Below are 19245 nucleotides of genomic sequence, written 5' to 3' on the forward strand. Positions count from 1 at the left end.
CACCCACTCACTCATTCCACTTTTGTATAAACTGACCCTGAAATCTCTGCTCGACCTTTGAGACCAGCCAATTTGTAGAGCATTTTTATGGTTTATGAAATATTTTAGTTAGTCTAACATCATTTAGTATCTTTTGAACTCTCACATTCCATGGTAACTTATTTTTATATTCCGCTGGCTTTGAGAAAATGTTGCGGTGCAAAAAATGTGATATTAGTTATTTATGCTATTTGGGCAGTTTAGTTTGTGCCGGTACGTTTAAACAGTTTGATATAAATTGGTCCCCTGTCAAGTCCCCATATACCATATAATTTGGCGTTGATTTTCTTAAACCGGCTGAACGAGTCAATGATCGTAAGTGTATTGTTACTATTACGTCTAACTTTTCAAACCCCCATACATCTAAACTATATAAAATGATCGGAGCAACCATAATATCAAATTCAGTTAGATGACAATTGAGTGTTAGGTTTACATTTCTAGCTCTTTTTAATAAACAGTACATCGCTTTCGTTTCACTTCCATCAGAGCTTCTGTTTGGAATTGTATTCGTAGATATGTATGTCATCTACTATTTCCAGGGGCCTTTTTTTTAAAGAAAATACATTTTTGGATGATTTATGTGGTCCACCTCCAAAAACTAAAACTTTTTATGTTAAGATATAGTTACGTTTTGCTTTCACCTTAAACAAAATGTTGGAAACACATCGAGTGAGTTTTGTAGACCTTGGGGACAGCACTTAGGAGTAATATCAAATGTATCCAAACCCGGGTCTCATTCTCCGTTAAGCAGTCGATATTTAATCCTTCACATTCGTTGTCGATTAAAAAGGTTCCAGATCATTAAGAAAGATAGAAAACAAATAGAGTGACAGATTTTTTCCCTGGTTGTACAGACCCATGAAGATCCGGGGTAGAATAGGTCCTCCGATCAGCAACCACTTCTTTCCGTAAAAGGCGACTATGCTTGTCGTAAAAGGCCACCAACGGGATCAGGTGGTCAGGTTCGCTGACTTGGTTGATGCATGTCATCAATTTCAAGTGCGTGGATCGATGCTCATGATGTCAATCACTGGATTGTCTGGTCCAGACTCGATTATTTACGGACAGCCGTCATACGTCAAACAACCATCCAACCATCCAACCTGGTTGTACACCTGATTCACGTGGGAAATACTCAGATAATGTATTATTTGATTTTACCAATGAAAGATTTTGTTATTCATATGTACATATTTTTAACCCAATTAAAAAATCTTCCCTTTATACCTGTTTTTAACATTTTGGTCTAAAGACCAGTTCTACAGTTTTTTCTTTTGAGTTTAAAAAATTGTGTTAACATATGAATAACAAATACATTATCTGTCGATGAAAAGTTGTTTCTAAAGCCAGCTTGCGCTGATATAGTTGGGTAGGAAGAAGGGGGTATTGTGCACCCCCCGGAAATCAATTTCTAATTGGTGTTTCCAAACTGGAAAAATGTCATAGAAAACGATTTGCTATGTTAAAAAGTTGTCAAAATGTGCCACGTACCATTTTTATGCAAATTAGTCGCCATTACTGGAAAATGCATATTTCGTCATATCTCAGCCCATAGTGCAGATAGCTCAATACTTAAGGTATCTAAACCCATGTTTTGAGGGTCTAAGAGCGTTATAAAACTATTCTTGAAATGATCAGATGTGTTATTATGCAAATTATTGCAGCCATTAGTGAAAACTCTATTTTTCGCCATATCTTGGCCAATATCAATGATAACTGCAGACATAGAGCGTATGGACCTATGTTCTGAAGGTCAAGGAATATAAAAACATAAATACATGTATATATATTTTAAAACAAATTTATTTTCTGATGGTTCAAGAACACAATAACACTATAACACAATAACACTATAAGTGTCCTAGTACATGTAGAATGTATGCTAGCATGTCCAAGCATGCTAAGTATGCAACAGAACAGCTAGGACTGGGCCATACAATTCTGTAAGTTACAGTCAAATTCTTTACTCATCACTCATCATCACTTTCATCTAAACTGTCAAACTCATCATTTTCATCGTCATCTTCATCAACAACATGTTCATCTCCTTCCCGATCACCAGCATCCAGGAGATCAACCAGCGAGGTTGGTAGGACAGGACCATTTGACCACATTGGTTCCAGGACTCCTTGGTCAGTTCTCATCCACCCCTGCTGCTCCTCGTAAGGCTTGGGTTTCTCCACAAAAGGTTGGTCAGCTCGCTTGTACAAAGCAACCCGATGGTTCACACGCTGAATGTGTGGCTCCAAAGCAGGTTGGCATGGGGGAAGGCGAGCTAGGTCGACCTTAGACTTGGAAGTGAGTTTCTTGTCCTCTCCCACCATTTTGCGGAGCAGCTTGACACGGACGGCGTTCACAGAAGACTCACGACACTGTCCGTACATCAGACATGTGAACTGCTCTAGCTGCTTCATCACCTGAGGCTTGACGTTCCAGTCGTCACCCAGTTGCCTGAAGGCCTTGTGGAACCTAGGATTCTTTTCCAGCTTTTTCAGTGGCCCAACCTTTCCCTTGCCTTTAAAGGAACTTGTGCAATCCTCTCCACTGAAGACATAGTAGGCAAGGAGAGTTGCACAGTAGTCTTCTCCTAGAGACTCAGCAAGGTCAGATACGTTGACAAGCTGTCTGTGCTTCCCCGATCCTGTGTCCAGGTACACAGTCAACTTGATTGAATGGGCATGATGCAGTAGAATCACAAAGATGTCTGTATCTGGGGTTCTGACCACAGCGTCTTTGTATCCTAGTGCAGCGGCATGATGAAGGTACAATACCACCCTTGTATCGGTCTCTTCCTGGTTGCTGTAGATTGAGGGGAGGTCCCGCACCTCCACCTGGAACAAAGAGGCACTGTATTTAATTATTTTGATAGGAACACTTAAATTGACTTGACGTTTACAAAATATTACGGAAGTAGACTAGTAATTGAATACCATCTTACCTCGCCATCCGTTATAACAAGTTGATGGGCTCTACCTTCCACAATGAGGACTGCCATCTTTGTTCTCTCCAGTCTAGAAGCGGCCTGTTTATCACTCCATACGCGCAACAAGAGCTGACATAGTTGCTTCTTCTTGTCGTCGTTTGCAAGGAAGCTCTTGAAGTCGTATGGCTTTCTGGTCGCTGGTCCAGCTAGAATGATCTTTTCTGAGCTGCCGCGCCTCAGCCTCTCTTGGGCTTTGATAGATCCGGGATGATAACTGTCAGTCGAGAAAAAAAAGTGCTTCTTGGCTACCATCTGATCGAGGATTTGTAGGCATATCTCACCACAGGTTGGGGGAAGGTTGGTAATGGTATGGAGCAGTGCCATGCCATCCTGTATGAACAGAGCGTCCTTGGGGTAGGGCAGATCTTCTGGGATGGCGCCTTCAACTTGTTATAACGGATGGCGAGGTAAGATGGTATTCAATTACTAGTCTACTTCCGTAATATTTTGTAAACGTCAAGTCAATTTAAGTGTTCCTTTCCGGGGGGTGCACAATACCCCCTTCTTCCTACCCAACTAATATTGAAGATCATTTTCTTCTAAAACGAATTTCAATCGGTCATTTAGGACACTTGCAAATAACCTACCGAAGCAATGTTATCTGTCTATATGAATATGGGTCAGATGGATCACATCTATGTTTGTGAATTGGTTTTATTTTTCCGATTTACCATGATTGAGGGATAATACCAGAGGCGAATACCAATAACTATTTAAAGGAGCTAATAAATCGACACTGTCAATGATATAGTCGTTTTCTACATTACCGAGACAAGCTGCTTTGTTCCGTTTAAGATCCTTTGCTGTCTCTATTATTTCGGTAGTGATATCATCATTCAAAATACTGCAAAGATGTACATTTCATTTAAAATGTAATCATTGAAATCATCTTAGTCTTGTTTGGGGTTCTTGTTTATTTTTTTTAACAGTCAAAGAAGCGTGCAATGTCATAAGCAAATGTTATATGTTGTTTGTTTCATATTCTCCACAATATTTTTTGCGAAACGCTTCGGTCAGTTGGTTATTATATTTTCATATGCTGTCTGTAGACACTTTAATTTCTTTCTGTATTATTTTTCTTAAAACTACGTTTGGCTTTGTTACACATAATTTGTCTTGCCTTTTTACATTCATTTCCGAACCATGGTTTATCTGTTTTACTACTTTACACAGCTTTGCCACTGCAGCTTCTAAAATGCTGCATGCGCAGCGCCAGTTAGCACGTGCGCTATGCTGTCTCCAAGTGCGTATCTAAAAATAGACAAGCGAGTTAACTGACTTTAAAAGTCCAGTTTCCACCCTTGCCAAACTTGGCTGGAATTCCTGGACTCGATCGTAGCCCCACCAGTGGTTATTCCGAGTTGTGTCCCTTCTAAGCCTCTCCTGTGGACCAATCAGATTCCATCACTTGCATTTGTTTCAAACAAAACGGTGGCGCCCAGTCAAGACGATCTGATTGATAATCAAGATTTATGTTGTGATAAATCGGGTCTTACATCAAATCACGCGAGCACCTTTATTAAAAACACAAAAATGTTTGGAAAATATCTGTTGACAACGAGTTGGCGGTGCACATGCTTTGCAAATCCTGCAATCGACCGAAATCTGCGTGACAGTTTACGAACCGGATTTCGATTTCGGTGCCCGATTTTGATTGGACAATACATAGACTCGTTAGTCCAGCCAAAATGTTACTCCATAATACCATCCTAGTTCGGCAAGGGTGGAAACTGGACTTTTATGGTCAGTTAACTCTCTTGCCTCAGGAAGATGAAATGCTGCATGCGCAGCGCCAGTTGGCACGTGCACTATGCTGTCTCCAAGATTGTTGACGGAAAATGGGCCAGATTATTGGAAACGCGCCGCGTGGGCTGACTGGGACAGTATTTATTTGTTCGACATCAATACTTTGGCGGAATAAGTCAGTTTTGTTGCTTTCACTTCTTCATTTCCTCATGTATGCTGGTTGGTTGGGTGGGGTCCGGGTTTTCTAAGTTAGGTTTTGTCACAGTGAACGTGTGTGGAAATGTACATCTAAGAATGTCGGGGAGAACTCCTATTTATCAAATGTTATGAAAAGGGGTAGGCACATAGGAGATGCAATGACATAATCAATTACAGGTTGGTCCTTTCATGTTGTTTTTCCACTTAGTCTATCTAGTCAATTTAGTCACTGGCCACTGGCGTTCCCATTTTGCTGATTCTTAGCGAGCTTTGAATAGTATATTTGTCTTTATCACCTCCCCAATGACGTTAATCACACGTTGAGGCCCATCCTATTCGACATTCGAGACCCGTGAAGATCCAGGCTCGCTGACGTAGTTGATGGAGGTCATCGTATCCCAATTGCGTAGATCGATGCTCATAACACTCACTGGGTTGTCTGGTCAGACTCGATTCTTTACAGACCGCCGCCATAGAGCTGGAATATTGCTGAGTGCGGCGTCAAACATCAAAGAACAACCGCCTTAAGAGAACCTAAACGATATTGAAGGAACCGTATTTGTCCAAAAACTGTAAACATACTTTGAGACATTAAAAGGATGAAACTTGGCAAAACTGATCATCAAGGTTGAAATTAAAGTGTCAAATGTTCTTAAAATGAAACACAACACCAGTCTCTGAGAAAATGGCAGAGTCCGCATGTGCATTGATGACTGCCGTGCAACGTCGATACATGGAATGGATGAGGCGGTTGATGAACGAATAGGCACATGAGCCTACACTCTGAGGAACGGCTGACGCAGTTCACCTGCAGTTGTCGGCCTTGGTCGGACGCCATTAAGTCGTCTTTGAATCTCTTCCCACAGGTGCTCAATGGGATTTCAATCGGGACTGAGGGTAGGCCACTGCATGATTCTGATGCCATTCTGCTGGAGGAAGTCTCTTGTTGCTCTCGCAGTGTGGGCACGGGCGTTATCATGCTGAAACTCGTGGTTGCGACGACGTGCCAAATGAGGTATGGCGTGTGATATCAAGATTTGCTCAATGTATCGAGCGAGACTCTCTCTCTCTGTCATCTGCTTTTGAGATACAGTAACGGCTCATACGGTAAGAGGACTCATTTCCACTGCTGGTGACGCCAATGCTGGTGCTGTGTTGCCCACTGAAGACGGTCCCGGCGATGACGTGGTGTCAAAATGGGTCCTTGGTGTGGCCTGTGACAGTGGAAGCGATCTTGAAGATGATGTCGCACAATCTGACGATCCTGACGTCAGGTGGCGACCTTGTTCTTCCACTACGTGGTCGGCCATTTGTAGTGTTGGTGGTCTGGAGCCGGTATATGGTCCTTACGTGGACTTGAAATACATTGGCTTCTTGTCAGGCGGTTTGTCTAGCTTGCAATCGTCCAAGGGCTTGGTGTCGCTGATTTCGTGTCAATTTTGGCATGTGGTAGCAATTTAATAACGAATGAATGTTATCTGATCCGGGGGGATTTGTAAAGGGTGAGAAATGGAGGAACGCATGCGCATTTCAATTTGCACGGAACTCACGTGCATCAGGTAAACCATGGCCGTTGCCGTGATGCGTTTGGGCGATCAGTTTTATTGTCATTTGCTTTGTTTTTTTATCATCAAATTTCATTTTCCTGGACAATGTAATGTTAAATTTTAGAAACCGATCAACATTACCCAGATATTTAACTGACAACTTTTCATGCAATGTTACTTGGGGTGACGTTTCTTTTGCGGTTCAGTAGATTTTAAACCACAGATAGTTAGAACAATAGCAACAGTCTGTAAAAATGTTTGTCCTTTTTTTAAACGGGCAAAAAGCATTTTTTCTAGCATTTCTGTATATATTTTCGACATGGGGGTCCTCATTCAAAGTTCCCCCATGGCTTCTTGTTGTTTAGGAATTGGGGGCGGTCGGGTAGCCTAGTGGTTAAAGTGTTCGCTCGTCACGCCATAGACCCGGGTTCGATTCCTGACATGGGTACAATGTGTGAATCCCATTTCTGGGTTCGGGTGGCCCAGTCGTCTAAGGCGCCGCAATTACCTGGGCAGAGTTGCAGACCTTAGGCACGCAAGAAACTTTTGATTGTGGGTTCGAATCCCGGTTCACCCCAATTATGTTTCAAGTTTTTATCAGCACCATACCGTGGTCGTGGGTTTCACCGAAGTGGTAAACACCTTAGACCTGCATCACTTCCATTCTTGCTCCAATGATGTTGTGCTCGTGATATGCTGGATCATCTTCCCGAGACAAGGGAGTTAACAGGCTATATTAGTCCAGTTACACTCTACTACTATACTATGACACACAACCTCAATTCTCAACTCTATGGCAATTCCTTAGACACCACAAAGGCTAATCCAAGAATCTTGACATTCGTTCATAATTATATGAAATAGGCAAAACTATTGATAATTGATTAGTAAACAAGATTTATAATGTATTACTCGGACCAACACATATTCGTCATATCTACAAGTTATTGCTACCTTGAACGTATACCCAACTGCTAAAGAAACGCATAACTGAAAGAGATGCAAAATTAATGTTTAATACTTTAGCATGATCAATTTTGATGGTTACTAATAGATTTGTTATATTCAACAATTTAGCTTCAATCACCAACAAACAATATCTTTCTAGCTCATATAGTCTCCAAGATATAACCCTTCCAACTTATCCGGCACGTGCGTTTCTTTTTTAGTTGAGTATATTTGCATTTGTGATGTAGCGGTATTTATAATCGTACGGCTTGTTAACCAATCTAAACCAGCATAATTGACTGAAATCAAAATATGTTTAACCATATCTGTCCTTGTTTGTTGATGTGAAAACTTAATTAGGGCCTTTGCACAAGCAATGAATGAGGCAGGATGGCCTCAGGTTTTCGCGAACACCCGGTATTTGACAGTTATTTCATTAACAAGTGATTATGATACAGTGGGAATCATACAATGGAGATCTGATTTCTTCTGATTGATGCGACTGTAGTGTACATATATAAAAAGGGTATATACAATTTGTTAATACTCTTCATGAAAGGGGCATAGGCGGCCATCTTGTTGAATCTGAAACGCGTAACCTGTATATCTTTTCGATCTGGAGTCCCCATTCAAAGCTCACTTTGGATGAAATAAAGTTTTAGATTTGCTTGTTGGGGGACTCTTTGTTATGATCCCTTGATGTTGTTTACAAATTTATTTGAACTCTGTAGGAGGGTGACTGAAGAGATGCTAAAAACACGCAATGCCCAAGATGGAACTTCATCGGGAAAGGTTGTAACAAACACCAACATCTCCTGCGTGTATTGGTATCGATGGTAGCTGGTAGCTATGGGATAAGCTAGAGTGATGACAAGATATTTCATCTTGACAGAAACAAACAACTCCATAAAAATTGAAAAAGAGCCCCGGTGAGATGGGAGATTCATTACCTGTGGAAAATCTGGGATATTCCTTAAGCTGATTTACTTTGTTTAAGCTACAGCTTTAAGTAAGGTCTGGGTTGAATGGAAAATAATATGGTTCAGGGACTGTAAGACTGACTATGATTTGCCACTGTGCCGGCATTAAACAGAATAGGTGCCGGGCCTCCAATACAATGAGTGAATGAGTTGGGTTTAACGCCGCTTTTAACATTATTCCAGTTATATTGAGGCGTTTCAGCTTAATGTGGGAGGAAAGCCCAATATGGTGCAGGTCTTAGACGTTTACTACTTTGGTGAAGCCCACGAGCACGGGTATGCTGCTGACAAACCTTGAAACATTATTGGGGTGAACCAGGATTCGAACCAACAACATTGGTTTCTGGCGTGCCCAAGGGATGCAACTCTGCACAGCGAATAGTGGCGCCTTTGACTACTTGGCCACCCGTGCCCCCTGGCCCCAGAAGAATAAACATGACAATAAAAATATGTTTTAATACCCGACTGAACAACTGTTCACAGTCAAACACCGTTGTGTCGAAGTAAAAGCTTGGTCCCTGCGTATTTCTTCTTTATTCATCATTAGTGGTTGTGTGGAACCTCGGATAGATAGATATATAAGGAACCTTATTTGTCCAAACACTGCAAACATACTTTGAGACATATTAAAAAGATGAAACTTGGCAAAACTGATCATCAAGGTTAAAATTAAAGTGTCAAATGTTCTTAAAATGAAACACCACACCAGTCTCTGAGAAAATGGCATCACAAGTCAGTATCTCGTGTGTCTGCCATGTGCATTGATGACTGCCGTGCAACGTCGATACATGGAATGGATGAGGCGGTTGGTGAAGGCCATGGGCACTTGAGCCCACACTCTGAGGAACGGCTGACGCAATTCAGCTTTAGTGTCGGCCTTGGTCGGACGCCATTCAGCCGTCTTTGAATCTCTTCCCACAGGTGCTCAATGGGATTTCAATCGGGACTGAGGGCAGGCCACTGCATGGTTCTGATGCCATTCTGCTGGAGGAAGTCTCTTGTTGCTCTCGCAGTGTGGGCACGGGCGTTATCATGCTGAAATTCTTGGTTGCGGCGACGTGCCAAATGAGGTACGGCGTGTGCTCTCAAGACTTGACCGGTTCTGGAAGACCACAGGGCCGACCCTCTGTGCAAGACCAATTCCACCGCACACCATGATGCTCGGACAACCCTAGTCCCGCACCATGACCGTGAAATGTATTTATTTTATGGAAAACAAATTTTAGGAGTCAAGTAGGATATTGTGTAATATAAGATTCCACTAAATGTTAGTGTGGGACCACCCCACCTTTCAACAACACAAGCATCCGAATGACGTTCCCCACGACGTCGCCAGACTCTCTCTCTGCCATCTGCTTGTGAGATACAGTAACGGCTCTCGTCTGAGAAGAGGACTCTTCTCCACTGCTGGTGACGCAAATGCTGGTGCTGTGTTGCCCACTGAAGACGGTCCCGGCGATGACGTGGTGTCAGAATGGGTCCTCGGTTTTGGCCTGTGACAGTGGAGATGTCTGCTCGTCAATCGTTGACGCACGGTGTCCGCACTAATGTGTCCCCATGGTCTGTCGAGCAGTTTCTGCAGCAGTAACAAAGCGATCTTGAAGATGCTGTCGGCCAATCTGACGATCCTGACGTCAGGTGGTGACCTTGTTCTTCTACTACGTGGTCGGCCATCTGTAGTGTTGGTGGTCTGGAGCCTGCATATGGTCCTTACGTGGACTTGAAATGCATTGGCTACTTGCCTGGTGGTTAGTCCAGCTTGCAATCGTCCAAGTGCTGATTTCGTGTCAATCTTGGCATGTGGTAGCAATTTAATAACGAATGAATGTTATCCGATCTGGCTGGATTTGTATAGGGCGAGAAATGGAGGAACGCATCCGCATTTGAATTTGCTCGGAATCACGTGCATAGGGTTACCATGGCCGTTGCCGTGATGCGTTTAGGCGATCAGTTTTATTGTCATTTGCTTTGTTTTTTTATCATCAAATTTCATTCCCCCGGACAATGTAATGTTGAATTTTAGAAACTTTGATAAAAGTACCCAGATATTTAACTGACAACTTTTCATATAGTGTTACTTGGGATGACGTTTCTTTTGCGGTTCAGTGTATTTTATACCACAAATAGTTAGATCAATAGCAACAGTCTGCAAAAATGTTTGTCCTTTTCCTTTAACGGGCAAAACGCAATTTTCCTAGCATTTCTGTTTTTATTTTCGACATAGGGTCCTCATTCAAAGTTCACCCATGGCTCCTTGTTATTTAGGAATTCGTTTGAACTCTGTTGGATGGTAATTGAAGAGGTGCTGAAACTTGCAATGCACAAAATGGAAATTTTTCGGGATCGGTTGAAGTAAACATCACCTCCCCCTTCGTTTGTTTGTATCGATGGTAGCTGGTTGCCATGCCACACGTGGAGAAAATTAGAAGGGAGTGACCAACTGGTTGCGCACGGACTGTCTCAAGCGTTGCCCATTGGTGGAGAAAGAACGTCAGCACAGTGGGAGGTGTGAAAAATACACAATTTTATAAACGTTCTATTTCAATCCTCTACGACGTCTTTAACGCTTAAAATATTTATTAGGCATTACGAACAGTGGGGTTTGCCCAAAATAGATATGAAACAGTCTCCCACTGTCAAAGCTCCCTATAAAAGCCCAGACACTCTGATAAAAGAATCACGGGGCAAACTGGTGCTGAACTTTTTGCTAAGAAAGAATGGAAAACCAAGTACGTTGAGGCTTGTGGCAAGGACCACAGCAGTGTCACACGGGTGTTTCAGAAGCTGCTCAAACTGGCAAAGATTAAGGTGGAACTAAGCTCCCATGAAGAAGGGGAAACGCGAAGGTTTACCTTCCCTGGACGCGTGAAACGAAAACTTAGGGCCATTGGTGAGAGACGAAGTTCTGTTGCATAGTTATTTCATATGTTTAATAAATTGCTATTTTGGTGCATAATTAAATAATTAATGCTGTAAGACCTGATAATCAACTTAATAAATCTCTTACTATCATTTCTTTGTCTCTTTTCAGTACATGCGATATCGTGTGACTGGATTTCTATTCCATCACCTGATTATCTGATTATTTTATATTCAGCTGTCGCTTAGGAGGAGATGGGCTGTGTGACGTGAGGCAGCAAACGCATACATTATTTCTGCAATTGTGGTGGGTGCTACTGATAGGTCAGGACATGCTTACCATATTCCCGAAAACCGCCTCCGTGGTCTAGTGGTAGAGCGGAAGGTCCGGGGTTCGATCCCCGGCCGCGTCATACGAAAAAGAGTTATAAGAAGGTACTTGTTGTGATCCTGTCTGGCGCTCGGCATTAAGGGGCTAAAACAAGGACTGGTCGGCTCTGAGTCAGTATACTGTGTCTGAGTGGGGTATTCATGTTAATCTGCGGCATGGTATTTCAGTGAGCTTGCACTATACATCGGCATACAAGCAGCCACACACATACACACACATGCATGCACGTCGCTATATAAGTGCAACAATCTTGGACGCGACGTTAAACCCAATGTCACCTCACCTCACCGTATTCCCGAAAACTTTGTGTCATCACTGATTTTTCAGTACGCCTTTTAAGATAAATGGAATCTGTTTTAGCGGATAGTCGCGATCCGTTCATCTCTAGATCGATGTGTCTGCTGATGGACTGAAGTCCCTGAGTTTCAGCTTGAGCTTCACATCACATCAAATCACTCCACCTTCGCCATCCCTATGTTTTTTTATGTTTAGCAGCACAATACCCATGTTCACGGATTTTGCCCAGGTGGTTAAGGCATAAACTTGCATCACCTTCCTGATGTTTTATGAATACTCGATCGCTTGTTTAACGCCGCACTCAGCAATATTCAAGCTATATGACAGCGGTCTGTAAATAATCGAGTCTGGACCAGACAATCCAGTGATTGACATCATGAGCATCGATCAACGCAGTAGGGATACGATGACATGCATCAACCAAGAAATTGACCAAGAAAACCACCCGATCCCATTAGTCACCTCTTACGACAAGCATGGTCAACGTGGTAGTGAGTGAGTATTGTTTTACGCCGCTTTTAGCAATATTCAAGCAATATCACGGCAGGGGACACAAGAAATGGGCTTTACACATTGAACTCATGTCGGGAATCGAACCAGGCTAACACTTCAACCACTAGGCTACCCGACCACTCCTCCACCCTGGGAAAAAAACATGTAACAACAGAGATGTTATTTACTGAACACATTTATCAAAGAGTCTGTATACGCGATTCGTGCTTCGTACACGGAAACCGTTTCGGTACATATTCAGATAGAATCAAACAACCCAACGGCAGCATACTTGGAATAAGGTAAATATACGTACAAGCTTCGCCCTGCTATACCTTTGTATTGTAGTGTATACAGCGTCTGCCTGGGGAGCTAAACGTTGGTGGATCGATGCCCGACCGTGTCGAATCAAAAGACGTTAAAAGATGATACTTGTTGTTTCCCTGCTTGGCACTCAACATTAAAGGGATATGATAATGACTCGTCGTATCCGAACCAGTACCCTGTGTCTGAGTGGGGTATCCATTTTTAACTGCGACATGGTATCTCAATAGGCTAACGCTATAAAATCATCACTAGTCCTGACTAGTACAAGCATGCGTGCATGGACGGGTGCAGGGTGAGGTGAGGTGACATGGGGTTTAACGTCGCGTCCAAGATTATTGCACTTATAAAGCGGCGTGCATGCACGTGTATGTGTGTGTGTGGCTGCTTGTACTAGTCCGGACTGATGCCGATTTATAGTGCTAGCACACTGAGATACCATGCCGCAGTTTAACATGAATACCCCACTCAGACACAGTATACTGACTCCGAGCCGACCAGTCCTTGTTTTAGCCCCTTAATGCCGAGTGCCAGACAGGGTAACAACAAGTACCATCTTTTAACGTCTTTTGGTATGACGCGGCTGGGGACTGAACCCCATATCATCGACGAATAATAGGAGAAACAGTTGTACTCTATCAGGATGTAATTGTATACCAGGTGCAGATGCCGACTCAACTTCGTAGGCTATTTATCAATAAAAAGTGAAAATAGTAAAGGGCTAAGCACACATCCTTGCCTTAGGACAAGTGGGCTGTTGAATAAGTCTGAGTCAATTATTGTCTCTAACACGACGTTGGATTTGAGTGCATTCAACATTATGGGGGAAATGTCCTTACGCTTTAACATAAACCATAATAGACTGATCCAGTCCGATAAGCCCCGCCCACATGCTGCCGTCCTCGTTTTAGGCGTTAGGGGGGGACAACCACTGGCTGTTCACTTGAATGGGCGGGCGATGAATTTGGCTCAGGATGCTTTGTTACCAGTCGTGTGTCAAAAATATCTAAAGAGAGTTATACATGATCTGTTTTGGGTTCTATTTTAGTTGTCAAATGGGAAGTGAGAATGAGTCATATGTCCGATGTAATGGTGTATCGGTCAATGAGGAAGTCACCAAGGCTGAAAGGTAGAAGCGTGTGCTACTTCGAAGCACTAATGTCAGGCAGAGCATACTATATTGTCAATTTACAGCATGTCAATAATATATTATTCATCCAAGGACGGATTAACTAGAGTTTGTTTTCACTTTCCATCGTAAGTGTATGGAAAGTACTTGAAACCGTAAACACAAGCACAAGTTACAAATCATGTGGACATCTATAAATAGATTGTCAACAGTTACATTGCCCACGTTTTTTGTCTGGTGCTCTAAGTAAAACCATTATAACCTGAAAGGCACAGAGTTAGCGGGTCCTTTTAATGAATAAACATAACATAATAGTTGATAAAATTAAAACAGTACATTATTTCCCCCCACTGCTACATTGGTTTTATTATGTAATAAATGAATCATAACATATATTTTATTTGGGCATCTGGAACATGGGGTCGGGCATGTCGCCAGGGATAAATCTAGACCTGCTCAGGGGCTGATATTCAGCCCCAAATTTGCAGCAGATGTCAGTAAACTGTCCCTCTTTAAAAGTTTTAACATATCTATGCCATCCTAAAAAATGCAGAATGTAAGGAAATTATACCTTATTAGTTTTTACCCCAATCTTTTTGCATAGGGCACTTAGTTTGGACTTCTAAATTTAGATAAAAATGCCTGGTCAAACTTCCAGAATACTGGACTTAATAAACAGCCAGTAATTAGGTACATGTATGTGAGAACAGTGGAAAACATTGATAGGATCCAAGATAAAATGAGCACCTGTAACTGCCATGGTTATGGCAAATCATCCATGTTCCAGAAAAGGGAAAGCTGCGATGGCAGAACCTTCCATCAATTAACTTTCATTGATAAAATATACAACAAATTAAAATTCATATATGATCTTTTATTCTAAAGACTTGTCATGAATCCAAGAATGATTACTGTTAACAACTAAACATGTAAATTAAGTACAACAAATATCTCATAAGGAAGAAAATTTATGGATGTCAACTGTAATTATGAGCAACACCACCATCTTTAATTTCTCTTCCTTATGCGTATCTCTTCTAAATGCCATCCAAAGACTAAAATATGTCATAAGTTCAAACCTTTAATTCAGACCATTCCTTTTCTAGCATACTGACTGATTGTCATCCATAATGTCCTAAAGTTGTTCTAAAATTTTGTAAATTCATATCAAAAGATAAAAACCCAACTTGAAAATATCCTGAAGCCAGCAAAATCACTGTGAAGTAAATATGAAGCTCATTCTCAACATAATCATAACAAAAAAATTAAAAATATGTAAATAACCATCATCCTTAATAAACACTAGTTCTTGCTCAATTCTCAAATATTGACAATCTCCTCAAATCATGGTAAAGAATTACATTTTGGGTTAAATACATTTCAATATTCATCACAGTTATATATGAAATGTATTAAGAATTATATAATATATTCTGTATCAGAATTGATCAGACATTCTGGATAATGCCTGATCAGGGCGTGACAAAGCGATAGTGTCTTTGTTTTTACAAATTCTGTGTATCTTGAAATAAGTATCATGCATTATAATACTGGTAATCACTTTCAACACTATCTTTTTTAACAATATATTATTTAAAAAGAAATTATTATGTCCTATACAAAGAGCCAACAAGCTAAGTTTTATACCAGGTGGATGTTGTACCATCAAACATTTAGTGTTTGTTAGTAAGTGCAATAACATCATATTAATCTGACTTTTAAACGGCATCAATTAAATAACTGGTTGGAATAATTATTAATTATTTGATATGATTATAATCTATATCATTACTTGACCATGTTACTCTGAGTTCATAAACAATCTTACTATTATTTCCAGTAAATTAATTAAAATGACTTGACACTTATAACCTTTTTTAACAGTTATATTGTTTCACTAAAACGTATATCAGTAATTTAAGCTTCCACTACCAGTGAATCATATGTGTTGCAAACAATTCTATACCAATAATTTTCTTATATCAACTAAGATGGTTTGCTTTATTTAAAAATATTTATGGCAAACTATTTCAGTAATTCACTTCCTTCTCATGAAATTTTCCTCTCCTTTCTAACCTTGAAGGGATGATTCCATTTCACTTTACTGCATGGGTCCTGTCTCTTCATAGAAATGCTGAAATAGTGAAAGAATTATTTAATGGGAACTTATATGAAATAAATTGAAAGACTTTATGGAACGAAAACCATTGACAATGATTATATTTCTATGTTTAAAGAATTATTACTGCTGGAGTAATTGGCAATATTATGTTCGAGTAATTTGCAATATTAACAGATAGGCTTATTGTGTTATTTTGTGATTTTGAAACTAAATCATGTCTTAAAATCTGTAACAAAATAAATCATATCTAAGAGAAAGGAATACAAGTTCCACCAGATCGTACTTCAATGTAAATAATAGTAGAATTAATTCTGCACTAACCGAGATCAGATCACTTTCATATTTGTTTACAGTGTGTCACGGCCGTCTCGCGTGTCACATTTCAGCAATATGACCTGCTAACTCAATGCCCGATGTTGCCAAAATACATATTTCGAAAACGATTTTGTAGTTACAAGCATTATCCTTGTTTATAACATGCGTAAAATCATAACTTGCTACGGGTTGTCATTTACCCGATTTGAGTTTGCATATGTGGAAAAGTGCGGAAATTCGTGCAAATACTCACCTTCGAGCAGACGGAGGTCCCGTGGAGGATGGTGGCGACGATGGTGAGGACAACCGCACATCTTGATCAGCCTCAAACATTTTTCTCCCGACCCTGTGGGTGTGGGTAAAGGTATACATCTAATCCCAGCGATACGTAATGGATACCGCGAGTGAAAATAGCACAAACCGTAGCCATGTCGCTTCTCAGGTGTCGTTTGACTCCGGAAGTAAGTCTGACAAATCCGCGAGGCGCGCCCGGCCTGATTCCGAATGACGCATGCGCCAATTTTGATCGACAGACTGGATCATATTTCAGGCACATATTTCATACAGTTTATCCCACTTCTTGACAGGAAGCATTGAATTAGAGACTTTATCATCCAAAACTGGCTCCCACGGGAGATATCGCTTGAGTGAGATCAAGCGATATCTACATTGGAGATATCGCTGCAATGAAATTGGATCAGAATGCTTTGCAGACCATTGTGACGTCATTGGTTACCACGACGTCACAATCAAATGATATTATTAATGGCTCTGCTACTGAAGCTGTTAGCAGTACATTTTAAACTTAAGACAATGCTGAAAAGGTTGGAAGAATAATATCGGATGATAAATAAAATCTCATCCTCGTGTTTTTTTATATCAAACATTTAAACACTCGTCGATAAATGCTGAAAAAAACTCATCGGCAAGTATCGGAGTTTTTCCACTTTTATCGACTGGTGATATATTTGATATCACTTGACACTCGGGAGAGATTCTCTATATAATATAAACATGTTATCGATTGTGCTACAACCGTTCCTTAAACTAGGGGGGGGCGGTTGGGTAGCCTAGTGGATAAATCGTTCGATCGTCACGCCGAATACTCGGGTTCGATTCCTGACATGGCTACTATGTATAAAGCCCATTTCATGTGCCCCCCCGTCGTGATATTGCTGGTATATTGCTAAAAGCGGCGTAACACCATACTCACTAACTCCTAAAACAAATAGGGGACGTGTGGCCCAGTGGTCTAAGGCGCCGCGATTCGCTGTCCAGAGTTGCGTCCCTTGGGCACGCCAGAAACCTATGATTGTTGGTTGAATCCCGGTTCGCCCCGATTATGTTTCTAGGTTTGTCAGCACCATACCCGTGCTGGTGAGTTGTAAACGTCTGAGACCTGCATCCCTTCTGGCTTTCCTACCACATTAAGCTGTCACGCTGCGAATTAACTGGAATACTGTACTGTTAAAAGCGGCGTAAAACCCAACCCACTCACTCACTCAAAACATAATTTTCAGCCTATCTCTGGTGTAATTCTAGCAAAGCCTGCGTTGATCAACCCTTTGACATGTGTGAATTTGAATGATGCTTTATGTCTTTGCCATGAACCCTTCACAGTTAGGATAAATAGGGTTGAGCCCACATCGTCCGACTGGCGTACGTAAGACAACTTGACCGCGTTGTGCCCCAAGGACAACTGACTTATACTTTACTGGTTTCTTATTCAGGCGAATTTTCTCCATGAGTTGAACTTTCGTTTCAGATGGTCTGAAGTGGACATTGCAAGACGTCAGATATTCCTGCATGGTCTTCAGACTACTCATGGTTGGCACGACAGTATCTGGTTGTCGGAGGTTATGATCACTGGGGGTATCCATGACAGTGACACCGGGGTTGTTTGGACTGGGCAGTAGGTGGTGTTCCAACCAGTCTATGAACACTATTCATTTCCATATGATAATAAAGTCCCGGGTGTGTCTTTGGACAACCCCTACATTTTTTGTTATATTTATCAAACAGTAGACTTGTTGGTATGAAAGTCCAACCATGGCCATGGCTATGTCTATGCAAGTGTAATGCAAAATGCATTCATGGGAAATTATGATGATGATGATGATGATGATGGTCGTGATGATGATGATGATGTACAGATTAAAATACAGAAATGCAGCAAGGAGGGTTTGGGTGAACAGTAACCAGGTCAGGCTGGTTAGGCTCATCAACTAAGGGCCTTTGCCCCCCTCTACACGCAGCCAAGACTTCTTCCAGGAAGCGCTGCCTGGTCAAACCCACCCAGACCTTTTCGGAGAATGTGAATACTCCCCAAGACTGCAGCCTGCTGCATTACCCAGATTGTCAGAATGGATGTGTGCCTGGTAGCAAAGCCGGGGACTCTCCCAATACCAGTCAACAGACTGGGAGGTACTAAAACTAAGGTACCGAGAACAATGAGTATTATTATTATGGAGTCACATGCGCATATTTCTATAGTCCGTTTCAAACTTCCCTCACTGTTCTAAATCTGAACTTTCGTTCGATTTTTTCTAATGTAAATTTGTCGATTGGACTTCCTGTGACTAGAATATTCTGAACCGCAAAAGAAACGTCACCATGGATAGATATATAAGAAACCTTATTTGTCCAAACACTGTAAACATACTTTGAGACATATTAAAAAGATGAAACTTGGCAAAACTGATCATCAAGGTTAAAATTAAAGTGTCAAATGTTCTTAAAATGAAACACAACACAAGTCTCTGAGAAAATGGCAGAATCTCTTGAGTCCTCATGTGCATCGATGCCTGCTGTGCAACGTCGATACATGGAATAGATGAGGCGATTGATGGAGGCCATGGGCACTTGTGCCCAC

Source organism: Haliotis cracherodii, unplaced genomic scaffold (assembly GCF_022045235.1).
Source record: "Haliotis cracherodii isolate W230 unplaced genomic scaffold, xgHalCrac1.p SCAF_21, whole genome shotgun sequence".
In the NCBI taxonomy this organism is placed as follows: Eukaryota; Metazoa; Mollusca; class Gastropoda; order Lepetellida; family Haliotidae; genus Haliotis; species Haliotis cracherodii.